This window comes from Balaenoptera acutorostrata, chromosome 4 (assembly GCF_949987535.1).
Source record: "Balaenoptera acutorostrata chromosome 4, mBalAcu1.1, whole genome shotgun sequence".
NCBI lineage: Eukaryota > Metazoa > Chordata > Mammalia > Artiodactyla > Balaenopteridae > Balaenoptera > Balaenoptera acutorostrata.
This window is the reverse complement of record NC_080067.1, coordinates 55947408-55975345: the sequence shown is the minus strand read 5'-3', so window position 1 is coordinate 55975345 and position 27938 is coordinate 55947408. Positions and strand designations below refer to the sequence as shown.

Below are 27938 nucleotides of genomic sequence, written 5' to 3'. Positions count from 1 at the left end.
TTTTATTGGCATAGAGCTGCTGGCAGTAGTCTCTTAGGATGCTTTGTATTTCTGTGGTGTCTGTTGTAACTTCTCCATTTTCATTTCTAATATTATTGATTTGAGTCCTCTCTCTCTTTTTCTTGATGAGTCTGACTAATGGTTTATCAATTTTGTATATCTTCTCAAAGAACCAGCTTTTAGTTTTATTGATCTTTGCTATTGTTTTCTTTGTTTCTATTTCATTTATTTCTGCTCTGATCTTTATGATTTCTTTCCTGCTACTAACTTTGGGTTTTGTTTGTTCTTCTTTCTCTAGTTCCTTTAGGTGTAATGCTAGATTGTTTATTTGAGATGTTTGTTGTTTCTTGAGGTAGGAGTGTATCACTATAAACTTCCCTCTTGGAACTGCTTTTGCTGCATCCCATAGGTTTTGGATCGTCGTGTTTTCATTGTCATTTGTCTCTAGGCATTTTTTGATTTCCTCTTTGATTTCTTCAGTGATCTCTCGATTATTTAGTAACGTATTGTTTAGCCTCCATGTGTTTGTGTTTTTTACGTTTTTCCCCTGTAATTCATTTCTAATCTCATAGCATTGTGGTCAGAAAAGATGCTTGATATGATTTCAGTTTTCTTAAATTTGCTGAGGCTTGATTTGTGACCCAAGATGCGATCTATCCTGGAGAATGTTCCATGCGCACTTGAGAAGAAAGTGTTATCTGCTGTTTTTGGATGGAATGTCCTATAAATATCAATTAAATCTATCTGGTCTATTGTGTCATTTAAAGCTTGTGTTTCCTTATTAATTTTCTGTTTGGATGATCTGTCCATTGGTGTAAGTGAGGTGTTAAAGTCCCCCACTATTATTGTGTTACTGTCGATTTCCTCTTTTATAGCTGTTAGCAGTTGCCTTATGTATTGAGGTGCTCCTATGTTGGGTGCATATATATTTATAATTGCTATATCTTCTTCTTGGATTGATCCCTTGATCATTATGTAGTGTCCTTCCTTGTCTCTTGTAACATTCTTTATTTTAAAGTCTATTTGATCTGCTATGAGTATTGCTACTCCAGCTTTCTTTTGATTTCCATTTGCATGGGATATCTTTTTCCATCCCCTCACTTTCAGTCTGTATGTGTCCCTAGTTCTCAAGTGGGTCTCTTGCAGACAGCATATATATGGGTCTTGTTTTTGTATCCATTCAGTGAACCTGTGTCTTTTGGTTGGAGCATTTAATCCAGTCATGTTTAACATAATTATCGATATGTATTACCATTTTCTTAATTGTTTTGGGTTTGTTTTTGTAGGTCCTTTGCTTCTCTTGTGTTTCCTACTTAGAGAAGTTCCTTTAGCATTTTTTGTAGGGCTGGTTTGGTGGTGCTGAATTCTCTTAGCTTTTGCTTGTCTGTAAAGCTTTTGATTTCTCCATCGAATCTGAATGAGATCCTAGCCAGGTAGAGTAATCTTGGTTGTAGGTTCTTCCCTTTCATCACTTTATTTATTTATTTATTTATTTAAACATCTTTATTGGAGTATAATTGTTTTACAATGGTGTGTTAGTTTCTGCTTTATAACAAAGTGAATCAGTTATACATATACATATGTTCCCATATCTCTTCCCTCTTGCATCTCCCTCCCTCCCACCCTCCCTATCCCACCCCTCTAGGTGATCACAAAGCACCGAGCTGATCTCCCTGTGCTATGCGGCTGCTTCCCACTAGCTATCTGTTTTACATTTGGTAGTGTATATATGTCCATGCCACTCTCTCACCCTGTCACATCTTACCCCTCCCCCTCCCCATATCCTCAAGTCCATTCTCTAGTAGGTCTGTGTTTTTATTCCCGTCTTGCCACTAGGTTCTTCATGACCTTTTTTTTTTTTTTCCTTAGATTCCATATATATGTTAGCATACTGTATTTGTTTTTCTCTTTCTGACTTACTTCACTCTGTATGACAGACTCTAACTCCATCCACCTCAGTACAAATACCTCCATTTCATTTCTTTTTATGGCTGAGTAATATTCCATTGTATATATGTGCCACATCTTCTTTATCCATTCATCCGATAATGGACACTTAGGTTGCTTCCATGTCCTGGCTATTGTTAATAGAGCCGCAATGAACATTTTGGTACATGACTCTTTTTGAATTATGGTTTTCTCAGGGTATATGCCCAGTAGTGGGATTGCTGGGTCGTATGGTAGTTCTATTTTTAGTTTTTTAAGGAACCTCCATACTGTTCTCCATAGTGGTTGTATCAATTTACATTCCCACCAACAGTGCAAGAGTGTTCCCTTTTCTCCACACCCTCTCCAGCATTTATTGTTTCTAGATTTTTTGATGATGGCCATTCTGACTGGTGTGAGATGATAGCTCATTGTAGTTTTGATTTGTAATTCTCTAATGATTAATGATGTTGAGCATTCTTTCATGTGTCTGTTGGCAATATGTATATCTTCTTTGGAGAAATGTCTGTTTAGGTTTTCTGCCCATTTTTGGATTGGGTTGTTTGTTTTTTTGTTATTGAGCTGCATGACCTGCTTGTAAATCTTGGAGATTAATCCTTTGTCAGTTGCTTCATTTGCAAATATTTTCTCCCATTCTGAGGGTTGTCTTTTCGTCTTGTTTATGGTTTCCTTTGCTGTGCAAAAGCTTTTAAGTTTCATTAGGTCCCATTTATTTATTTGTGTTTCTATTTCCATTTCTCTAGGAGCTGGGTCAAAAAGGATCTTGCTGTGATTTATGTCATAGAGTGTTCTGCCTATGTTTTCCTCTAAGAGTTTGATAGTGTCTGGCCTTACACTTAGGTCTTTAATCCATTTTGAGTTTATTTTTGTGTATGGTGTCAGGGAGTGTTCTAATTTCATACTTTTACATGTACCTGTCCAGTTTTCCTAGCACCACTTATTGAAGAGACTGTCTTTTCTCCACTGTATATGCTTGCCTCCTTTATCAAAGATAAGGTGACCATATGTGTGTGGGTTTATCTCTGGGCTTTCTATCCTGTTCCAATGATTTATGTTTCTGTTTTTGTGCCAGTACAAAACTGTCTTGATTACTGTAGCTTTGTAATATAGTCTGAAGTCAGGGAGCCTGATTCCTCCAGCTCCATTTTTCGTTCTCAAGATTGCTTTGGCTATTCGGAGTCTTTTGTGTTTCCATACAAATTGTGAAATTTTTTGTTCTAGTTCTGTGAAAAATGCCAGTGGTAGTTTGATAGGGATTGCATTGAATCTGTAGATTGCTTTGGGTAGTAGAGTCATTTTCACAATGTTGATTCTTCCAATCCAAGAACATGGTATATCTCTCCATCTATTTGTATCATCTTTAATTTCTTTCATCAGTGTCTTATAATTTTCTGCATACAGGTCTTTTGTCTCCTTAGGTAGGTTTATTCCTAGATATTTTATTCTTTTTGTTGCAGTGGTAAACGGGAGTGTTTTCTTAATTTCACTTTCAGATTTTTCATCATTAGTGTATAGGAATGCAAGAGATTTCTGTGCATTAATTTTGTATCCTGCTACTTTATCAAATTCATTGATTAGCTCTAGTAGTTTTCTGGTAGCATCTTTAGGATTCTGTATGTATAGTATCATGTCACCTGCAAACAGTGACAGCTTTACTTCTTCTTTTCCGATTTGGATTCCTTTTATTTCTTTTTCTTCTCTGATTGCTGTGGCTAACACTTCCAAAACTATGTTGAATAATAGTGGTGAGAGTGGGCAACCTTGTCTTGTTCCTGATCTTAGTGGAAATGGTTTCAGTTTTTCACCATTGAGGACAATGTTGGCTGTGGGTTTGTCATATATGGCCTTTATTATGTAGAGGAACGTTCCCTCTATGCCTACTTTCTGCAGGGCTTTGATTATAAGTGGGTGTTGAATTTTGTCGAAAGCTTTCTCTGCATCTATTGAGATGATCATATGGTTTTTCTCCTTCAATTTGTTAATATGATGTATCACGTTGATTGATTTGTGTATATTGAAGAATCCTTGCATTCCTGGGATAAACCCCACTTGATCATGGTGTATGATCCTTTTAATGTGCTGTTGGATTCTGTTTGCTAGTATTTTGTTGAGGATTTTTGCATCTATGTTCATCAGTGATATTGGCCTGTAGTTTTCTTTCTTTGTGACATCTTTGTCTGGTTTTGGTATCAGGGTGATGGTGGCCTCGTAGAATGAGTCGGGGAGTGTTCCTCCCTCTGCAATATTTTGGAAGAGTTTGAGAAGGATAGGTGTTATCTCTTCTCTAAATGTTTGATAGAATTCGCCTGTGAAGCCATCTGGTCCTGGGCTTTTGTTTGTTGGAAGATTTATAATCACAGTTTCAATTTCAGTGCTTGTGATTGGTCTGTTCATATTTTCTATTTCTTCCTGGTTCAGCCTCGGCAGGTTGTGCATTTCTAAAATCTGTCCATTTCTTCCAGGTTGTCCATTTTATTGGCATAGAGTTGCTTGTAGTAATCTCTCATGATCGTTTGTATTTCTGTAGTGTCAGTGGTTACTTCTCCTTTTTCATTTCTAATTCTATTGATTTGAGTCTTCTCCCTTTTTCTCTTGATGAGTCTGGCTAATGGTTTATCAATTTTGTTTATCTTCTCAAAGAACCAGCTTTTAGTTTTATTGATCTTCACTATTGTCTCCTTCATTTCTTTTTCATTTATTTCTGATCTGACCTTTATGATTTCTTTCCTTCTGCTAGCTTTGGGGTTTTTTTGTTCTTCTTTCTCTAATTGCTTTAGGTGCAAGGTTAGGTTGTTTATTCGAGATGTTTCCTGTTTCTTGAGGTAGGCTTGTATTGCTATAAACTTCCCTCTTAGCACTGCTTTTGCTGCATCCCATAGGTTTTGGGTCGTCGTGTCTCCATTGTCATTTGTTTCTAGGTATTTTTTTTTAATTAATTTATTTATTTTTGGCTGTGTTCGGTCTTCGTTTCTGTGCAAGGGCTTTCTCTAGTTGCGGCAAGCGGGGTCCACTCTTCATCACGGTGCGCGGGCCTCTCACTATCACGGCCTCTCTTGTTGCGGAGCACAGGCTCCAGACGCGCAGGCTCAGTATTTGTGGCTCACGGGCCCAGTTGCTCTGCGGCATGTGGGATCTTCCCAAATCAGGGCTCGAACCCGTGTCCCCTGCATTGGCAGGCAGATTCTCAACCACTGCGCCACCAGGGAAGCCCCTAGGTATTTTTTGATTTCCCCTTTGATTTCTTCAGTGATCACTTCGTTATTAAGTAGTGTATTGTGTAGCCTCCCTGTGTTTGTATTTTTTACAGATCTTTTCCTGTAATTGATATCTAGTCTCATAGCATTGTGGTCGGAAAAGATACTTGATACGATTTCAATTTTCTTAAATTTACCAAGGCTTGATTTGTGACCCAAGATATGATCTATCCTGGAGAATGTTCCATGAGCACTTGAGAAAAATGTGTATTCTGTTGTTTTGGGGTGGAATGTCCTATAAATATCAATTAAGTCCATCTTGTTTAATGTATCATTTAAAGCTTGTGTTTCCTTATTTATTTTCATTTTGGATGATCTGTCCATTGGTGAAAGTGGGGTGTTAAAGTCCCCTACTATGATTGTGTTGCTGTCGATTTCCCCTTTTATGGCTGTTAGTATTTGCCTTATGTATTGAGGTGCTCCTATGTTGGGTGCATAAATATTTATAATTGTTATACCTTCCTCTTGGATCGATCCCTTAATCATTATATAGTGTCCTTCTTTGTCTCTTGTAAGAGTCTTTATTTTAAAGTCTATTTTGTCTGATATGAGAATCGCTACTCCAGCTTTCTTTTGATTTCCATTTGCATGGAATATCTTTTTCCATCCCCTCACTTTCAGTCTGTATGTGTCTCTAGGTCTGAAGTGGGTCTCTTGTAGACAGCATATATATGGGTCTTGTTTTTGTATCCATTCAGCCAGTCTGTGTCTTTTGGTGAGAGCATTTAATCCATTTACATTTAAGGTAATTATCGATATGTATGTTCCTATTCCCATTTTCTTAAATATTTTGGGTTTGTTATTGTAGATGTTTTCCTTCTCTTGTGTTTCTTGCCTAGAGAAGTTCCTTTAGCATTTGTTGTAAAGCTGGTTTGGTGGTGCTGAACTCTCTCAGCTTTTGCTTGTCTGTAAAGGTTTTAATTTCTCCATCAAATCTGAATGAGATCCTTGCTGGGTAGAGTAATCTTGGTTGTAGGTTTTTCTCCTTCATCACTTTAAGTATATCCTGCCACTCCCTTCTGGGTTGCAGGGTTTCTGCTGAAAGATCAGCTGTTAACCTTATGGGGATTCCCTTGTGTGTTATTTGTTGTTTCTCCCTTGCTGCTTTTAATATGTTTTCTTTATATTTAATTTTTGATAGTTTGATTAATATGTGTCTTGGTGTGTTTCTCCTTGGATTTATCCTGTATGGGACTCTCTGTGCTTCCAGGACTTGATTAACTATTTCCTTTCCCATATTAGGAAGTTTTCAACTATAATCTCTTTAAATATTTTCTCAGTCCCTTTCTTTTTCTCTTCTTCTTCTGGGACCCCTATAATTCGAATGTTGGTGCGTTTAATGTTGTCCCAGAGGTCTCTGAGACTGTCCTCAGTTCTTTTCATTCTTTTTTCTTTATTCTGCTCTGCAGTAGTTATTTCCACCATTTTATCTTCCAGGTCACTTATCCGTTCTTCTGCCTCAGTTATTCTGCTATTGATCCCGTCTAGAGTATTTTTAATTTCATTTATTGTGTTTTTCATCGTTGCTTGGTTCCCGTTTAGTTCTTCTATGTCCTTGTTAAATGTTTCTTGCATTTTGTTTATTCTATTTCCAAGATTTTGGATCATCCTTACTATCATTATTCTGAATTCTTTTTCATGTAGACTACCTATTTCCTCTTCATTTGTTAGGTCTGGTGTGTTTTGACCCTGCTCCTTCATCTGCTGTGTGTTTTTCTGTCTTCTCATTTTGCTTATCTTACTGTGTTTGGGGTCTCCTTTTCACAGGCTGCAGGTTTGTAGTTCCCGTTGTTTTTGGTATCTCTCCCCAGTGGCTAAGGTTGGTTCAGTGGGTTGTGTAGGCTTCCTGGTGGAGGGGAGTAGTGCCTGTGTTCTGGTGGATGAGCCTGGATCTTGTCTTTCTGATGGGCACGTCCACGTCTGGTGGTTTGTTTTGGGGTGTCTGTGGCCTTATTATGATTTTAGGCAGCCTCTCTGCTAATGGATGGGGCTGTGTTCCTGTCTTGCTAGTTGTTTGGCATAGGGTATCCAGCACTGTAGCTTGCTGGTCGTTGAGTGAAGCTGGGTCTTGATGTTGAGATGGAGATCTCTGAGAGATTTTCACCATTTGGTATTACGTGGAGCTGGGAGGTCTCTTGTGGAGCAGTGTCCTGAAGTTGGCTCTCCCACCTCAGAGGCACAGCCCTGATGCCTGGCTGGAGCACCAAGAGCCTTTCATCCACACGGCTCAGAGTAAAAGGGAGAAAAAATAGAAAGAAAGAAGATAAAATAAAATAAAATAAAATAAAGCTATTATAAAGCAAAGCTATACAGACAAAATCTCACCCAGAAGCATAAGCATATACACTCACAGAAAAAGGAAAAGGGGAAAAATTAATATCTCCTGCTCCCAAAGTCCCCCTCCTGAATTTGGGCTGATTCGTTGTCTATTCAGGTATTCAGCAGATGCAGGCACATCGAGTTGTTTGTGGAGCTTTAATCCGCTGCTTCTGAGGCTGCTGGGAGAGATTTCCCCTTCTCTTCTTTGTTCGCACAGCTCCTGGGGTTCAGCTTTGGATTTGGACCTGCCTCTGTGTGTAGGTCGCCTGAGGGCGTCTGTTCCCCGCCCAGACAGACCGGGGTTAAAGGAGCAGCTGCTTCAGGGGCTCTGGCTCACTCAGGCCGGGGGGAGGGAGGGGTACAGAGGATGCGGGGCGAGCCTGCCGCGGCAGAGGCCAGCGTGACGTTACACCAGCCTGAGGCATGCCGTGCGTTCTCCCGGGGAAGTTGTCCCCGGATCACGGGAGCCTGGCTGTGGCGGGCTGCACAGGCTCCCGGGAGGGGTGGTGTGGAGAGTGACCTGTGCTCGCACACAGGCTTCTTGGTGGCGGCAGCAGCAGCCTTAGCGTCTCCTGCCCATCTCTGGGGTCCGCGCTGATAGCCGCGGCTCGTGCCCATCTCTGGAGTTCGTTTAGGCGGCGCTCTGAATCCCCTCTCCTTGCGTGCCGCGAAAAAGTCTCTTGCCTCTTTGGCAGCTGCAGACTTTTTCCCGAACTCCCTCCCAGCTAGCTGTGGTGCACTAACCCCTTCAGGCTGTGTTCACGCCGCCAACCCCAGTCCTCTCCCTGCGATCCTACCGAAGCCCGAGCCTCAGCTCCCAGCCCCCGCCCGCCCCTGCAGGTGAGCAAACAAGCCTCTCAGGCTGGTGAGTGCTGCTCGGCGCCAAGCCTCCATGCGGGAATCTCTCCGCTTTGCCCTCCGCACCCCTGTTGCTGCACTCTCCTCCGTGGCTCTGAAGCTTCCCCCCTCTGCCACCCGCAGTCTCTGCCCGCGAAGGGGCTTCCTAGTGTGTGGAAACCTTTCCTCCTTCATGGCTCCCTCCCGCTGGTGCAGGTCCCATCCCTATTCTTTTGTCTCTGTTATTTCTTTTTTCTTTTGCCCTACCCAAGTACGTGGGGAGTTTCTTGCCTTTTGGGAGGTCTGGTGTCTTCTGCCAGTGTTCAGTGGGTGTTCTGTAGGAGCAGTTCCACGTGTAGATGTATTTCTAATGTATCTGTGGGAAGGAAGGTGATCTCTGTGTCTTACTCTTCCGCCATCTTGCCCCGACCTCCTCATCACTTTAAATATATCATGCCACTCCCTTCTGGCTTGTAGAGTTTCTGCTGAGAAATCAGCTGTTAACCTTATGGGAGTTCCCTCGTATGTTGTCATTTTTCCCTTGCTGCTTTCAGTAATTTTCTTTGTCTTTAATTTTTGCCAATTTGATTACTGTGTGTCTCAGCATGTTTCTCCTTGGGTTTATCCTGTATAGGACTCTCTGTGCTTCGTGGACTTGGGTGGCTATTTCCTTTCCCATGTTAGGGAAGTTTTTGACCATAATCTCTTCAAATATTTTCTCGGGTCCTTTCTCTCTCTCTTCTCCTTCTGGGACCCCTATAATGGGAATGTTTTGAGTTTAGTGTCGTCCCAGAGGTCTCTTAGGCTGTCTTCATTTCTTTTCATTCTTTTTTCTTTAGTCTGTTCTGTGGCAGTGAATTCCACCTTTCTGTCTTCCAGGTCACTTATCTGTTCTTCTGCCTCAGTTATTCTGCTACTGATGCCTTCTAGTGTATTTTTCATTTCAGTTATTGTATTGTTCATCTCTGTTTGTCTGTTCTGTAATTCTTCTAGGTCTTTGTTAAACATTTCTTGCATCTTCTCGATATTTGCCTCCATTCTTTTTCCGAGGTCCTGGATCATCTTTACTATCATTATTCTGAATTCTTTTTCTGGAAGGTTGCCTATCTCCACTTCATTTAGTTGTTTTTCTGGGGTTTTATCTTGCTCCTTCATCTGGTACAAAGTCCTCTGCCTTTTCATTTTGTCTATTGTTCTGTGAATGTGGTTTTTGTTCCACAGGCTGCAGGACTGTAGTTCTTCTTGCTTCTGCTGTCTGCCCTCTGGTGGATGGGGCTATCTAAGTGGCTTGTGCAAGTTTTCTGATGGGAGGGGCTGGTGGTGCGTAGAGCTGGGTGTTCCCCTGGTGGGCAGAGCTCAGTAAAACTTTAATCCGCTTGCCTGCTGATGGGTGGGGCTGGGTTCCCTCCCTGTTAGTTGTTTGGCCTGAGGCGACCCAACCCTGGAGCCTACCCCGGCTGTTTGGTGGGGCTAATGGCGGACTCTGGGAGGGCTCACGCCAAGGAGTGCTTCCCAGAGCTTCTGCTGCCAGCTTCCTTGTCCTCGTGGTGAGACACAGCCAACCCCAACTCTGCAAGAGACCCTCCAACACTAGCAGGTAGGTCTGATTCAGTCTCCTATGGGGTCACTGCTCCTTCCCCTGGGTCCCAATGCACACACTATGTTGTGTGTGCCCTCCAAGAGTGGAGTCTCTGTTTCCCCCAGTCTTGTGGAAATCCTGCAATCAAATCCTGCTAGCCTTCAAAGTCTGATTCTCTAGGAATTCCTCCTCCCCTTGCCGGACCCCAGGTTTTGAAGCCTGACGTGGGGCTCAGAACCTTCACTCCAGTGGGTGGACTTCTGTGGTATAAGTGTTCTCCAGTTTGTGAGTCACCCACCTAGCAGTTATGGGATTTGATTTTATTGTGATTGCGCCCCTCCTACCGTCTCATTGTGGCTTCTCCTTTGTCTTTGGATGTGGGGTATCTTTTTTGGCGAGTTCCAGTGTCTTCCTGTCGATGATTGTTTAGCAGTTACTTGTGATTCTGGTGCTCTCGCAAGAGGGAGTATCACCTCTTTTTAAAGCACTTAAAAGTCTAACGTATAGCTGACCCCAACATGCTCCTTGAACTGACTTAAAGTAGAGGAAAGAAAGATCCTAAAAATATTTCATTCCCTTTACTTCTCTTAATGTTTTAGATTTTCTCTTGTATTTCATTAGTCAATTTTGCTCTAAAGTCCAGTGCTTTTCAGTGTTCTTGTTTCTGTGCCAGTTCATACACACAGAAATACTTTAGGGAGTGTTTTTAGTCACAGGCAAGTGCCTCTTTTCTTTTTTTTTTTTTTAATTGAAGTTGTGGGTAGACAATTATACTTGGAGATCATTTGGGCCAGGAAGATGCTTCTGAGTCAGGTGTTGGTTGGTGGCTTAGTGTGTGGTGGATTCCCCAAGCAGCCCTACTGTTCTGATGCCCCACTGGGGACTCAGTACTCCTATATGGAGTGTGAGACCCATCCCAGTGAAACTGCAGAAATGCATCTCAGAGGGTGGGGGGCTAGGAGGAGCTCCGGTTCTTTATGTCTCAGGGCAGAAAGAATTCAGCGAGAGGCAAAGTGACAGATAAGAAATGATTTATTAGAATAGGATGCTTGTGAGGTTTACAAGCGGGCGGGCAAGGGAATGCTGAGGCCCAGATCTTAGTGGGCTACAGTTTTATAATCAAAGGAAAAGTGGGGAGGGGGAGAAGACCACCTTCTTCCTCTTTCTTGAGTAGACGTCAAGCTTCTGTCATCAGCTCCTTCTCTGCATTGGGCAGGGGAGTTTTCTTGTCCCTACATGGTCAAATTGGGACTGTCATGGCGCAATGGAAATGAGCAAAAAGGCGGTAACATATATTAAAATATGGTAAATCATTTCAGGTTTTAGTATAATATAATGTCACCTTTTCCTTATATTTTTGTTTTTAGTGTGTGCAGAGGAGCATGTCCTAGGAATCATTAACTTACTGACCTCACTGGGCAGGATATGGGTCTCTTTCCACCATTGTTTTATTGTTTTGGGGCATGTCTCATGCTTCTGTTGCATGGTTTTGTTGCTCAGTAAGTCTGCTTGGTTTTGTGGTTAAGCAAACCTGCTTTCTTGAGTGATCATTAACTTACAGGGGTCTCCCATACTTATTTCTCTACTTACAATCCCCTAATATGATTAATTATTTAATCACCTACTTTGTCCCTTTACTCTGCCTCTATCACCAGCATGACTGACTCCGTCAATGGCAAAGTAAACTCTAGCCTATGGGTCAGTTCCCAGGGAGATCAGGTAATATGCCTAGAGCTGGACCTTGAGATCTGGCTAGATAGGTGTGAAGAATTTTCTGTTACAATCAAATAAAGGATACAGTATTAATTTAAAACATGTTGAGAAATTATTATACTGCATGGTAATTAAGCACAAGTTAAGCATAAAGGATAAGCACCTCACTTAATTGGCTGTAATTAGAATTATTTTAACACAACCAGAGCACACATTTCATTTTAATCCTTCCCCATCAAACCAGTGCCTATGTTGACACCTACTCCTGATTCCATCCAGGATTTTTTTCTCAATTTATTTGTTGATGCACAGAGTCATAGACCTTTAATCTGATGACTTCTATACAGTAAAAGTTTTCTTACACCCTGATTTCCTAGGGCTAGTGGCTCAGGAAGGCTATGAAATTGTGACATGTGACATTGTGACATTAAAAACATTCACATTGGTACATGTCAGGGCTATCCATAACTTAAAATGACCATATGTTCCTTGAGCAGGAATGACTAGAAATGATGAATGTAATTTCTCTTCTTTGTTGTGGCTCTCACAACCCACTCTGGGTCTGGGGCAGGGAGGGAGGGACATGGCTTCAGATAAGGCCTGGGCTTCTTTGCCTTTGGGGTCCTCTTCACCATAGCCCCCAGAGCTGGTGCAGGGCAAGAGAGATAGCACAGCTCTGGGGCAGAGAGGATGGTGACCCCCTCAGCTGGAAGCAGGTCCTGAATTGGTCTCTGGGCTCACCAGCCACCCTGGAGCCTCTTCTCCTCAGAGGGTAGGCCTGGAGGACATTGTTGCCCAAAATAGTGTCTTGATTTTTTTCAAAGTGTAGATCCATTGCTTAATGCTGCAAAAATGGGTTCAGAGTTATATTAGTAAAGGATGTTTAAGTGATCGGGATTCACTGAAAGCACCCTCATCGTTTAGTTCTGCATCACACCCCTCAGCATTTTAATCAGTCCACTTTGATCTCAATCCAACTCACTTTCCTACTATTGCTGATTGTCGACTGGAAAAAATACACAACCGAAAAGCTGAGAATTCTGTTTTATTTGGCGGACAAAACTGAGGACTTCTGCCCCAAAGACAGCCTCTCAGCTAGCTCTGAGGGACTACTCTGAAGAGGTAAGGGAGGAGCCAGGATGTATAGGAGTGTTTGCAACAAAAACCGGGTAGTCGGAACATCAAAAGATTACTGTTAATTAAAGAAAACCAGACATCTCAAGTTAATGAATTTAGCGCTTTTCTATGTATGGGAAGATGCAAAAGTCTGGGCTCGTTGATATTATTCCTTTGATATACACCTTCACTATCTAGGGCCAGTATCCTGCTTTTCTCCTCCTGAATCCCCTCAGGGTGCACAGTTGGGGGCAGCTGCAGTGGCTGCTGGTTCGATGGTTGCCACATCCTTTGTTTACTGATACGGCAGGCAGTATTTTTCATCCACATGATCATACAACAGTAGGACAATCTTACTACGCAAGCGTGGGTATTACCTGGATTCAGTGGCCTGAGTGCTTTTTCCTTCCCTTTAAAGTTTCTTTAGTTTTCACATTTTAAGAGTCAGTGATATTTACATTTATCTATTATTTGTCATTTTACAAATAAGTCATGAAAAAATGGAGAACGGGTTTTACTATTCTCACATGACAGCCATCACAAAACTCATAAGAAAGAACAGCACTTAAAGAGTAATAAGCCTCTAAAAACCCCAAAGATTGAGAGAAAAGGAATGAACTCTCAAAAATTTAGCCAACTTTAGTCAATAGGAGGCTCAAAATAAATGAGAAATTTTAAAACATTCACATGGGTACATGTCAGTTTTTTCATATTATTAGGATATTTACATATGTTTTGGTCAAAAGCTGCTTACTTAAAAAATATGCATTCAAAAGGAAGATATCCACAATATAGTATAATGTGTTTTTAAAAAGACAGGCTTCTGAGTTTGCCTCTAAAAATCATTCTGTGTGCATAATTTACTTGTTAATAGTGAGTCCCATAAGAAGTTTGAAGAACATGCATTCAGTGACTGCTTATTCTTCAGTTCCTGTAGGATTTCTCACTTCATGCAGACAGGGCGTCTCTAAGTAAACCTTCTTGGCCAGATCAACTAATTCATCATTTTGAAGACGACAGATTGAAAATGACCTGATTTGCTTATTGTACAATCTGTCATTATTAGGTAATATAAGTGCATTTCCTATTCCATGTAGCTTTTTATGCATGGATTTAAGCAGTCTAAATTCCCTATCACAAACTGTAGACGTGCTGCAAAGAACTCTGGTCTGATATTCAGGATTACCTGAGTTCTGGTTTTGTCTCAGCTGCTAACTTAGTGTGACCCTGGGAAATTTATTTCGGGAAATTCCACTGGTGCTCTTATCTGTTTCAGGCCAGGCCTCTGGAGCTGGGATGAATTAATCTTAGTTCTCGCCACTGCCCTCGGGGGATTTACCGTCTAGTGCAGTGGTTCTCAGACACCACTGTGCCTCAGAATCCCCTGGAGGGCTCATCAAAACAGAGTACTGGGCTTCACCCTAGAGTTTCTGATTCAGTAGGTTGACTGAGCGGAGAATTTGCATTTCTAACAGGTTCCCAGATGCTGCTGATGCTGCTGGTTTGGGGACCACGATTTGAGAACCACTGATCTAATGGTTTAGCTGACACATCTGTAACCACGATTCAAAGATTAAATACTGTGAAATAAGTACAAGTAATGTGCAGTGGGAAACGGAGTGTGGAGAGGTGGGTCAAAAGATTAATGACCAGCTGGAGATCTGAGAAGCCCTGATGGAAGAGGGAGAGGTTAAGCAGGATCTTGACAGGTGGATAAAGCCTGAACAGGTAGGGCATTTTGGCGCCACACCAAGCTCCTGATGGGAGGGGCAGTGCAGAGTGTATGTGCAAGTAGGGATAGCATCGAGCCTAGGTGGGCTGGAGCGTTGGTGTGGGGCAAGGAACAACCAGAAACAGATGGAATTGAGAATGAGAGAGTTGGAAATGTAGACTAAACATGCTTTTGGTTTTTGGATTTTGGCGGCAAGGGAACAGCATGATCACAGCCATGCTTAAAAAGGGCAGCTCCCGCATTGTGATTTCAGGAATGACTGGGGTTTAGGCTGCTTAGGAATTCCAAGCAAGAAGAGCATGAAGGTGGGAAGCATGTCGTTGTGGGATGGATTTGGGAGAAGCCACAGATTTGCTAGTTGATTGGTTCCTGGGGATGAAGGAGATGGAAAGGTCAAGAAAGATTGAGGATTCAAGTCTGAGTTGTTGGGGAGGAAGGAGGGTGGCTGGATCTCTCGGAGGAGGTAGGTTGGATAAGAAAATGAACCTAGTGGGACCTTGGTTTCTTTAGGAAGGGACTGGATCAGATGCCCTTAAAGGTCTCTTTTTAGTATGACTGTAATCGATGTTTTGAGGGTTGTCGATTGTCTGAAATATTACAGAAGATATTTGTACAAAAAATAAATGGCTTATATATAACAGGTACTCATACATTTGTTGATCAGTTTGTCTGGGTTAATCATTAGCTCTAAAATATTTACATCTGTAAATAGACTTCTTTTTGAGCTTTGCTTCATTTTGCTTATAGTTTTCTTAGTGTGTCGACCTGCTCTTCCTCCATTTTATGTACTGTACAAGTAAACATCTTTTGGATATGTGTTCTACACATATATATGTATTTTAAATGAGTATAGCAAATATTTTAAACCTTCTGGAGTCATTCTTCCATTATAATAATCACACCATATATTGGTATATTTGTGCACAACCCTGTCTTTCCCACTGGATTACAAACTCCTTTGAGTAAGAACATGTCTTATTCATTTTTGTCTTCCCCACTGCACTCCTCATAAATGCTTGTATAAAGTGGCCAGCAAAAGTTTGAGGGATTGGATTGAATCATTGAGTAAAAGTCAATTACTATCTGCTTCCTTAGGAAGAGACAAAATGGTTCAGGCAATAAAAAGTAGTAGTTTAAAGGGAAATGGAAATCCATGTATCTTGGGAGGCTGAAAGAGGAAACATTTAATTCAGTAGACTTTCAGGGCTAGACTAGAGATATTCATGGACATTTTCGGAACCAGAAGCAGAAGCCCATAAAAACAAGGAGAGTTTTCAGCTCTGTCTTAAATTAGCCCTTGAAAACATTGTGCCAGACATTCTACTCTGGACCTCAGTCTTTTTCATTTGTAAGGTTATGATTGTAGTAAATTACAGACTTTTATACCTCTCTGCATATCCTTTGGGGAGAAGTCTATGCAGAGGGAACAGCATGAACAAAGCCTCAGAGATGGGAAAGAGTATGTGTATTCTTTGTGACCCGGTGTGACATGCTAGGAAATGAAGCAGGAGAGGGAGGGAGAGGTCCGGGTTCAGAGAGCCATTACTGCTAAGATAAGGAGCTTGGAGTCTATCCAATGGGAGAGTCTTGTGCCAGGTAGTTTACTTGGGAATGCCATCTGGGGAGCAGGAGGGAAGGAACAGAAAGAGTCACACAAGGAAGGAGACAAAGCCAATACAAAGGAGGAGTTTACTGAGTTGGCTGTTGCTGTAAGCAATTGGTTGCTTGTTTCCAAGGGATCTCCTTAGGAGAAATCTTATGAAATGTGTCTCAGCATAGTTCAGCTAGAGAAAAAAAAGGGAGTACCTTCTATTCATCCTTCTCGTCTCCCATTGATTAAAGGCAGCTCCACGTTTTCAGACTGGGCATGTCCAACTGCCAGGTGGGTCCCCATGGGCACCTCATGAAACAGCATCAAAGGAGCTTGGGATGGAGAGGCCCTGCCAGGCTACACTTGTGTGAAGCTGGCGGGATTCTTCATGGAACTGGCTGCCATTGCAATGGCGGGAACACAAGGTGTGTTTGAGAGGATTTGAAGTCATGCATAAAAGGTGGCCGATACAGGGAGCTACTGAGGGATTTTTAACAAAGGAACCAGCCGATCGGATTTATACAATGGTGTGCTTGTAAATGGTTAACAAATGTTTAACCAGCTCTCCAGAAAAAAAAATGTGTGTGTGTGTGTGTGTGCGCGTGTGTAGCAGTAATAAATTTTACTGACATAAAAGATGTGTAGTACCCCATTTACAAATAATGATAAAATAGACAGTACTCTTTATTGTAAAGTCCATATGGCTAATTGATTCTGACAGTTTTCTGTTGGCAGTTTTCACTGATCTCTTGTACCCGTAGCCAACCTATGGTTAAAACTGACGAGAGACGACAGTTGATGCTTTCCTATTACAGTATGAAGTAAGATAAAAGTGAAACAATGAAGGCATATCCCAGAAATTCCCTTGCTCATTAAACATCTTCTTTATGAATTGGATAGTACTAGAAGAATATTACCTCAACTTTTTGTTTTATTCACAATAGAACTACAACAGGCACCACACATTAACATTTTCTGCATCACTTGCTGAAGCCTAGACAATCAACAAAACAAAAATCAAGCTATGATTCATAGGGTTTGTCAATTTCCATATAAAAATATTCCCATTCTGGCCGATTTCAAGTTACAGGGAACTGGGAAGAGACATACAGTAGACAACATTATACAGCATTTCAGTATACAGACAGTATACATTATACAGACAGTAAAACAGACCTAAGTAACCCAAGAGCATAGATATTACTGACATGTACTAAAGCAATAAAGAAGTGATGAATTTCAAGTGTTTATTACCTTTGGGGTTAATATAATTTATTTCATTGTAAATTTATATAATTTAATTGTTAATAATTGTTAACGTTTAACAACTGATTCATAAAATTTCTAAAAATTTACCAGTCAGTTCTCAGGATCTGGGATGAGCCAGCCCAGCACACTCCTGGAGTTATATTTTCAGAAGATCACTTTGGTAGCAATCTGTAGAAACGTTTTGAAGGGGAGTGGTCCGGAGTCACCACTGAAAAGCATACCTGAGCTACGTTAGGGGTGAAAAGTAGGAGACAGACTTAGGAAATGTCTTCAGATCCCACTAGCATGAGGCTTCAAATGAGGTCAGGTTAGTAGAGATAGTGCAGATTTCACTGGTTCCTGTCCAAACATGGTTATGTAGGACCTTTAATAAAAGTCTCCTCCAGATATTCCTGGAGTCTCTGAGATATCTTACCTGTGCTTGCAGAGGCCCTTGCTCTTCGGGTTTCTTCTTGATGACTATGGGCCAAAGGGATTTGAGGGTGAGGCCCCACCCCTACCATAGCTGAGAATGGGATCCGTGCCAAGGAAGCCGTGTGTCAGGCCTTGCTTTCCCAAGTTTGCAAATCTGGGGGAGGGGGCTTTCGAAGGATGCTGGTACCTGGCGTGTACCCCACAGAAATTTATCTCCAGGAACATGAAGTTGCTGGGTTTGTTTTTCTGTGACTCACAGAGGCAGGGGGAAGACAGCCTTCTCCGTTTCTCCCTGTAACTGCTCACTGCGGCGGCCCCGGCCAGTCTGGAGCTGGGCGGGGAAACAGCCCCTCTTTCCTCTCCTGGTTTGGCCCCTGGAAGTCACAGAGGTGTCTCTGTCGGAGGGGTCCCTCTCGCCTTGCAGAGCAGCTGGTGCAGTTGAGTTCCTGATGGCCAGGAGCCCCTCTGACCCATCCAAGCTCGCAGAGCATATGACTCTCATCTGGGGCTTGTGTAGCCACCACTGCTCCTAGTAGAAAAATGAGGTGGAGTAGATAAAAGGGTGGAAGTGGCCCCTGGGCACGTGGTGGGGCTGGTAACTGAGGCATGGAATATGGAGGGTGGTGCATGTGCGGCTGGGCTGTGGGAAGGGGAAGAGGATGGAACTGGGGTTTGAAGTAGAGAAGTTTAATCGTGCTCAGTTTTGAATTTGATGAAATAGGTGCCTGTGGGACAGCTCAGTGGGTACTGGGCATTCAGGAGAAAGAGAGGAAAGGAATGGTGGTGTTGAGAGTAGTAAAGCTGGTGAAACCGGGGATGACTATGAGACCCCCTCCCCATGAGGGCATAGAATGAGAGAGTCGGCAGGTAGACCAGCAAGGGCTCAGAACCTCAAGGAACATTAGTGGTTAAGGGATGGTGTGGGTTAGGAGCCCAAGAACCACACAGAGAGGAATGTCCAGGGAACTCTGAAGGGAACGAACGGCAGGAACAAAGGAGCGGAGGCAGGATTGTGGCTTCTCTTGGGAACAGTTTGGGCCATTGTTTATGCTTATAGTTTCCTATAAGTTTATCTATTCAGAGTTATGATGGTGTTAACCTTGCCTCCCTTCCTCCCTCTAAAAAAAGAAGTCAAAGACTCTGCAGTATCGTAAATGACCCAGGGATAGGAAGACATCTGACACTTTTGTACCATGTTAATACTTTGATCCAGGCTTTGATAGTCAGGGTGAGAAGAAAACAAATTTACTTTAAGCTAAAGGTTTTTAAGCTAAAGGAAATGTCAACTGTTTCCTGTTTGATGTTTCTTGCTGTGTTTTCCACATTAATCACTTCATTTTTCCCTTGGTCACTGACCTGATGTTTTGAGGGTTTTTTTTTTCTCTCACAGTTGTCAGCTGCCTGGTGTGTCAGACAGTTTCTCACCATGATATAGGGACACATTAAGAGCTTGAGCTGGCAAGGCTACCGCCCAAAGTGTGTTGCCACTCTCAGTGGTTATGTGCACGAACATCCTGAAAGCCCAGTGCTACTGAAGTGAATTATAGGCTTTGAAATGACCAGGTGGTTTGCATTTAGCAAGAAAAAATATACCCCAGACGTGTTCAAGGGTTGCTGGTTTGGGAGAAATTAGATGACTCTGACATGAAAAGACAGACCCTATCTAAAGAGATAGGAGTGTGAATTTTCTACAGCACAAATCTGTCGAATAAGTGGATTTGGATGCAACCACAGGCCTGCCATATGAAATTCTATTCCATGGGAATTAAAGTTAGTGGCTTTTTGAAGGCATTTAGCGCAGACTGTGTAAACTTTTCTTGTTTTCTTTTGCCAAAGCATAGAAGAGTGGAGAAATAAAGGTGGGCTTTTACTGTGATTACTAATCCTCTTTAACACTTAATGTGTCCCCATGCACATAGCAGTGAAAGTAAATATAGCTATTTCTTATAACATAGCAACTTAGATGTGTTAGTTTATGGCTGAGGGAGTAGGAAAACTAGGGAAAACAGTCCTTATATTGGTTAGATATTAGGTGTTTAGCTACAAGTATCAGAGACCCCAGATAGTGGCTTTATTTCCCGAGTAAAAGCAGTCTGCAAGCAGGCAGTTGAGAGCTGGCACGATAGCAGGAATCATTAGGCTCTCTTTAGCTCTCCAATCTCCTATCTCCAGTATGTGGCCCATGTCCAAGAGGGCTCTTGGAGCTCCAACCATCATACAGGCTGTCCTCCATTACCTGTGGGTTCTGTGTCCAAGCCGGATTGAAAATATTTGGAAAAAAAAAGGCAACGTTTTCCAAAAGGCAAAACATGAATTTGTCAAACACTGGCAACTATTTGCATGGCATTCACATTGTATTACAATTATTTGGATAGCACTCCCTTACATTGTATTAGGTATTGTAAGTAATCTAGAGATTATTTAAATAAATGGGAGGATGGGCATAGCTTATATGCAAATACTATGCCATTTTACATAAGGGAATTTAGCTTTGGCAGATACCCACGGGTGAGGGGTGATTCTGGAATCAATCCCCCAAAGATACTAGGGGTGACTGTATTTACATTACAGGCAGAGAATGAAGAGGGAGGAAGGGCATGCCATCTCCCTTTTCAAATATCTGTCTCAGATTTCCAATATTCCTAACTTACCTCTCATTGGCCAGAGCTTAGGCCCATAGCCCTGACTAGCTGCCAGCATTGTGTTTAATTCACTCCATATCTCTAAATTATTATAAATCTCATTTTTGAAGAATTAATTAACCCCTAACCTTCTGTTCTCCTGGCCGTTATTACAAGAGATTGGGAGAGAGCTTGTGCAAGAGTGAGATTCTTTAGGGTCTTTCTGGATGACTCCATACGAAGAGGTCTTCCTCTCAGCAGTAATAACTGTAACATCATGAATCAGCCAGCATTTACCCTAAAGGCAGAGCTGGTAGATTATATAGATTAAGGGATTAATCTATTAAGGAGGTGGCTTACTCAGTTGAGGGGCCTGGCTTAGAATGCTTGAAAGGGCAAGCAGTCAAGAAGAGAATATTATTGGAGGGCTGGAGCAGGAGCTCTTGGAGTCTCTGCATTCAGGGAGGGCCTAACCCCTCTTTTTAAGGGCTTTTAACTAATTTCATCAATTCTGTCTAGTAAAATCATACTTTTGACTAACTAAAGTCAGCTGATTCACTCTCTTAATCACATCTGCAAAATCCCTCCACAGCAGTGCTAGATTAGTCTTTGACTGACTACCTGGGGACAGGTGTGTGTACCTGCAGCCTGGCCGCTGCCTCCATTTACTGCAGCTCTCAGGAGTCCACACCCCTCGCAGTTAACCCTAACCGGGGACATGTACGAGAGGGAACTCTGGGGAATGTAGCGCGGCTCAGGCAAGTTGACACATCACAAAGCCATCGTATCCTATTAGTTGTCAACCAGAGTCAGAGGGGCGGGGCAAAAACAAATCAGTGTTTCTTTGTTTCTGATATTCTGGCAGAAGGTGGACTGATGCTCTGATTGGTCGTTAAAACCAGGGCCTGGCATTAATTGTGCATCTTAATTATATTTCTGCTTTGTTTTCCTCCTCTGTTTCTCATAGATAGTTAAGACTTTATTGTTGATGTTTTGGTTAGGCAAATAAAGAGCTTTTAGGCTCATCAGCCATTGCGAACTCATCAAAGTTAACAGAACTTGAGATCTGCTTTTAAAACTAATGGTAAGATGTCCAGTTTTTTCCTTGCAGTTTTATTGAGATGTAATTGACATACAGCACTGTGTAATTTCAAGGTGTACAGCATGATGATTTGGCTTACATACGTCATGAAGGGATGATCACAATAAGTTTAATGAACATCTGTCATCTCATATAGATGCACAATTAAAGAAACAGAAAAAAAATTTGTGATGAGAACTCTTAGGATTTACTCTCTTAACTTTCATATATAACATACAGCGGGGTTCATTATATTTATCACGTAGTACATTATACCCCTAAGATGTCCAATTTTCTAATAGCACAAATATTTTTTCTCACTTATGCCTTTTTTGGGGTCTTCTTTATACGGAGATACTAATGGACCCTTTCATTCTTTATTCAAACCAATAATAGCTTTTGTAATTTAAGTAGCACTGCTAATCTGTTTTTACTGATGAGACTCAGATGCTTATCAGTCTTTTTTTGAAAGAGTCCTGTATTCTTTTTTTTTTCAAATAACAGCTTTATTGAGACATAATTCACGTACCATGAAGTTCACCCTTTTAGAGTGTACAATTCAGTGAATTTTAGTATATTCACAAAGTTGTGCGTTGATCATCACTAATTCCAGAACCTCTGTATTCTTTTATATTAAATATAGATGTGAATGTTTTAAGACAAATGAAGAATTTGAAAAACTCAGTTCTATTGTCTGATTTAAATTCATGTGAAAACAGAAATTGGTGACTTTTGCTCAGGGCAGAGCTGCAAACATTTGGTCTTAATTTTGTGAGAAGAATACACATGAGGCCTTCATATGGGATTTTTTTACCAATTTATGTATATTATTCCCTCAGATGTAGTTCAGAATTGGGGCTTTCATTCATTTATTTAGCCGGTATTTATGGAACCTTTACTTTGTGCCAAGCTCAGTGCTAGGCACTGGCAGTCCCAAGTTAAATGAGACTTGCTTAGAAAGCTTGTGGTCAGGTGGGTGGAGAGGTTGGTAAAGTTATTCTTTTGGCCTTTATGATGTCACCTTGACTGTGAGCTCCGAAGGCACGAAGCCACCTGTGCTAACATCCACGTGTGCGGGCATCCACAGTTATCGGAGGGAGGGAGGTGACCATGTCTGTAAAGAAGGCTTTGAGAACATATCTGAACATTCCTTGAGAGACCCAGGTCTTCTTAGGGGCTGGTTTCACAGCAGCTATGGGGGAAATCGCTAAGCTCTTCTAAGAAGTGGACACAGATTCTGAGAAGTGCAGTGAATGTCGCTGCAGTAAGTGAGAAATGAAGGGTTCCCACTGCAGTGGGGTTTGTATCCTCACTCCCTCCAGAGCTCTACTTACATAGCACCTATCAGAGAGGTCTTCCCTCACCGTCTCTCTAAAATAGAGCGCTCTCCAGCTCTACCACTTTGCTCTGCTTTCTATCTCTTCTGAGCTTTCATATCTGATACATTTATTTTTTTATTGCATACCCCCCCACCCTGCCCCTGGCCCCATGAGAGCAGATATTTTGTTTTATTTGCAGCACTCTCTCCAGTACAATGTCTAGTGCTGTGTCCGGCACATAGTGCTAATAAGGATTTGTGGTGTGTGTGAAGGATCTTAAAAAAGATGCAAATTATAAAATTCTGTTTATATGGTTCCTTATGCAAGCAGAAATTAATTTTCTTTTCCTTTTTTGGTCTTTCAGAAGTCAAAGTTCTTTTTTTTAACTGAAGTATAGTTGATTTACAATGTTGTTAGTTTCTGGTGTACAGCAAAGTGATTCAGTTATATATATATATATTCCTTTTAGAAATTAATTTTCTTAATAAATATGACAGATCTTTGAGTGTGTGTTTATCTGTGGATGATAAATGGATGAGGCTATTTCTCATTGCAAAATAACAGTCTGAAATTTGAATTCATCTTACCTTTTCTGTTCCTAGACCTCAGTATGAAGGTGAAAACAGCTGGGACTTTGCTATTGGTCCAATTTAAAGAAGCATGCTTTCCAACCTCTTAGGTCCTCTCTTAGAATGTAAGCTTACTGGGAGCAGGAGGTTTGTCTGTTCTCTTTTGTATTCACAGAGCCTAGAACAATGCCTGGCAAACATTAGGCAGCAAATAAACTTCCACCCCTCTCTCAGTAACTGACCTTGTGTCTTTCTTCTCCAAGAAAGCAGGCCATAGGAATGAACTCCCTCAGAATGCCCTTAGGCTCCAAACATTTCCATCCTCCCTTCCCTCTTTCTTATCTGTGTCAAACTGCTTGGAAGTTCTTCTCTGTGTGTTTTTCGTTCCTTTGGGAGACTTCCTGCGGGACACGCCCCCTCTCAGATATGAAACCATTTAACACTATTAAATCTTTCCCTTCAACTTACGGAGTGCCCGAGTCTCCCCCATATGTCCGGACCTTGTCTGGGCCCTCCTTCTCTCTTGCTTCTCTTCCCTTTACTGCAGCCTCCTAACGTATGTCAGTGCTCTCCTGCTCCCCACCTCGTCTCCTGAAACTGCCCAGGAAGGTCACCATGATGCCGAACTGCCTAACCCAGTGGCCTCGGCTGGTCCATAATTGGCACCTGTTTGAGCCTGCTGACTTACCCCCCAATCCTCTTGAAGTTGGTTCCATGACACTCCGCTTTCCCTCCACCCTCTCTTTTGGCTTTGCACATCTCTGGCAATGGCATTGCCCACACCTCCTCGTTTAAGTAAGAAATGTGGTCATCTTTGACCTCCTGCCTCCCTGCCTCCCAACTCAGCTCATTACTAAATTCTTCCTTGATGCCTCCTTTCCATCCCCACTGTGGCCACTGCCCAAGTGGGCTCTTGGCGCCTGGAATCTATTGGAATACTGCTAATTCTCTGCCTCCAGCTTTACAGAGTGCTCTTTCTAAAAACACAGATGGCTTAAAGCCTTCTATGCTCCCCATCTCCAAAGACTGGATCTAAAACTCCTTAGCATGGCATTCAAGACCCGTCTCAGTCCATTCACGCTGCTGTAACAAAATACCACCGACGGAGTAGCTTCTAACCAACAGACATTTATTGCTTATGTTGCTGGAAGCTGGAAGTCCAAGATCAAGGTGCCAGCATGGTCGCTTTCTGGTGAGAGCCCTCTTCCTGGTTCATAACCAGCGCCTTCTTACTGTGTCCTCACGTTGTTGAAAGGGGCTAGGGATCTCTCTGAATCTCTTTCTTACAGTACGAATCCCGTTCATTAGGACTCTACCCTCATGATTTGAGGACCTCCCAAAGCCCTCACATCCTAATACCATCACCTTTGGGGGTTCGGATTTCAACATGTGAATTTGGCAGGGGTAGGGGGGCACAAACATTCAGACTCCGGGCAAGACTCTTCTCAATGTGACTGTCACTGTGGCTTTTCAGCTTCGTTTCCAGCTTCCCCAATATATATACGCACATCCTCTCTCCCTCTCCCTCCGTCTCTCCCTGGCTGTCTCTGTCTCTGTATCCCTCTCTGCAGGGATTCTCAGTGTCAGAGCATGCTGTGTGCTCTCCGGCCTTTGGGCTCTTTGAGCCGGATGCCTTTCCTCTCTTGTCCACTTCCAGATAGAAACATCCTAACGCTTCCTTGGCCACCCACTTTCCCTGCATGCTGACTCCCGTCTGCCCCCTTCCGTGTTTGCACGGCATTTTCAGGCACAGCTCTGTACACGTCTACTGGGCCACGTAGGCTGCCTTCTCCATGAGTTTGCCAGCTTTCTGAGACCGTGTCTGTCTTAGTCATCCTTGAATCCTCAGTGCCTAGCGGAGTGCTTAGCAGATTGAAGGTATTCTGTAGATATTGGAATGAAGGAATAAAATTCAAATAAGACATCTCAGTAGTAGATGCAAACCAACCTCTGTAATGGCAGCAGAGACTATAAGTGCAAATGGATGATTGGACTTGGCAATTGAAGTATATCTGAACTGTAACAAGAGCTCTTCTTTGCCTTCTGAAGCTATCTTCAGCAGTGATTTGTTTTTATAAATGTGGAGAACCCCAGATCAGCATATGTGTCAAAGCTCTTCTGTCCAGGACAGAACTGAGTTTCATTGTCATCTTAACAAGTACTTTCCTGGATCAGTGTTCAGGAGATGTGAAAAGTTTTTAGAACAATTCAAGGAATGTGTAGTAAAGTTTTGTTATTTTGTTTCCTTTGTTGTTGTATTGTTTTTGTCTGTGGGTTCTGGTTTTTATTTGGGAAACTAATGAGAGACAGGCTGTTAGAAAACCAGAGACAAGCTGTTTGGCTTATTGACAAACTAGCTGACTGAAGTCAGTAGTATGGGTGATCCAGGCATCTATGCGTTAAGGAAAAGCTCATCTCTACGACCTCCCTGGTGGTGGCAGCTTGTGAACTTGGCCTGGTTTTCTCTGCAGTTAGTAAACTGATCATCCTGTTTCTCTCTCTCTATCTACCATCTCATCAGTTTACAGGTCAACATATCCTCTGTTCAGTTCTTACAAAGTGAAAATGCAGGTGCACTCACAAACACAAAGGTTCATTTTGTCCTGGAGGCTGACAATCATAATACTTTTTTAAAAGAATACTTTTCTTCCTTTTTTAAAAAATCAAGTTCTCGTATTATCTGAATTTCATTAGATTATTAGAGAAAAGAGATTTCCTTTTCCCTAATGAGAATGCAGGTACTATGGACTTGCTGCTTCATACGAGGCATCGCCCTTAACTTGCATCAACCTGACTTGTATATACCTGCTCCCCAGCTCCCAGTACACACCGCACCATGCACATTAAACACCGTGAACATGAACACCACGCCAAGAACATTAAAAAGGGGGGAAATGTCGTTAATTTTATTTTCTGGGCCTGTTGATATCTGAGTTGTTACATATGCAAATATACTTTCGATTCTTTTCCTGGTGCATAAATCCGTAAGATTTTCTCTAGGGTTAATGTTATGGTCCTGAGGTTTCTCTTGGGTGCTGCATTTTGTACAGCCAGCTCTTGCAGTGTGAGAGAAGCATCAGCTACTTGGGGGCACCCAGGTATTTATTTAATGAAGAAACTGAAGGAATTGCCAAGGGAAAGTAATTTGATCCTAAGAAAGAAGGGGAAAAATACTCAGTGCAGATAGACCATTTCAAAATAACTAATCCAGAAAGTAGGTCTGTGTTGAACACTGATGACCATATCCTAAGGAAGGAAATTTACCAGACAGCCTAATTTACTGTACAGAGTCAATAAAACCCCAGAGAGGTTCCTGTTTCTTAATGGGACTTCTGCATAGGCACGTAGCCTTGGGGATCTCAGAGGGAGGCTGGTAGTGGAAACACAGAGTGAACAGTGATTGGTGAGAGAATTCAACTGTAAGCTTCCCCAGGGCCAAGGCTATGCTTTCTCATTCTCTGTTGCTGTGCGCTGGGTGCCCAGCACTCTGCTGGAGATGCGTATCCAGTAAATATTTGTTTACTGCATGGCATCATGGATGAATTGAGTGAATGTACAAAGAATCTAGCAAAGAATGGGTGGACAAAGGCTGGAAGGTTTGAAACAGTGATGACCTAGTAATGAAGGGAGCTAATTAGCATGAAATATAACTACAAGGCATTGCAGGTATTATTAGAAATATTTGCTTGGCTCGAACATTTGCACATGTAGGGAAAATCCCACATGGCCTATTCTAGTTGAAATTTTGTCAAGTTGAGATACTGTGTTGTATACATTATATATATAATATGTATAATAGACTTGTTCATTTGCATTTTGAGTATGTAATCAAACAACACAGAAGCTCAAATGACATGGATGCTCAAATTACAATTTTTATGATACCATCCAGTGCAAATTTATGATTATAATGTTGTTGTTTGAGGCATAAGAGATTCTGAAATGCCTTTTGAATCCTCAGATAATATTCAACTATGTTAAAATGTATTTTTAGCGTTCTTAATTTTTTTATCCTGTTCTGGTTCCTTGAGAACTGGAGACCCAAGCAACTGCATAGGCAACTCAGTTGCTTTGTTAACCCTGACTCAGTAGATAGGACTCTGGGATGGAGCATCTGTCTGACCAGCTATTTTCAGATGGGTTCAGGGCTGGCCGCTCCTTGGTTCTAGCTGCCTGAGTCTTTTCCTCAGCTTTGTAGCTTCAGAAATTCACTTTCATTAAGTCAGCTAGGGGTGAATGAACCCTTCACATTTGCTAGAAATCAAACTCACTAGGGACTGAAGAAGACAGGATACTCTTGTATTTGTTCTGAGAAATTATTATTTCCAGATAGTCCAGGATATGTTATTCATTGGTGGGTAAAATGTTCTCCTATCAGGAAAATCTGCCATGAAACCACAGTGAGTTCACAAGGCTCCTTGGAGAGAACAGAGCAGAATAAAGGCTCTCTTCCAGCCTCACGATGGGCATTTAAATTGGGATAAACTTTTTGAAGGGTAATTTGGCAATATCCCGTGAGATTAAAGTCTGGATGTCTATGCTAGTTACCTTAGTATTAAACCCAGAATGCTGAGCTT

The 27938-nt window shown here is 42.0% G+C and overlaps 1 protein-coding gene across 4 annotated transcripts in view; it reads left to right on the top strand.

The window, feature by feature from the left end:
• Positions 1-27938, top strand: part of PLD1 (phospholipase D1) — a 212236-nt gene that overhangs the window by 15889 nt on the left and 168409 nt on the right. The gene's annotated exons all lie outside the window — the stretch shown is intronic.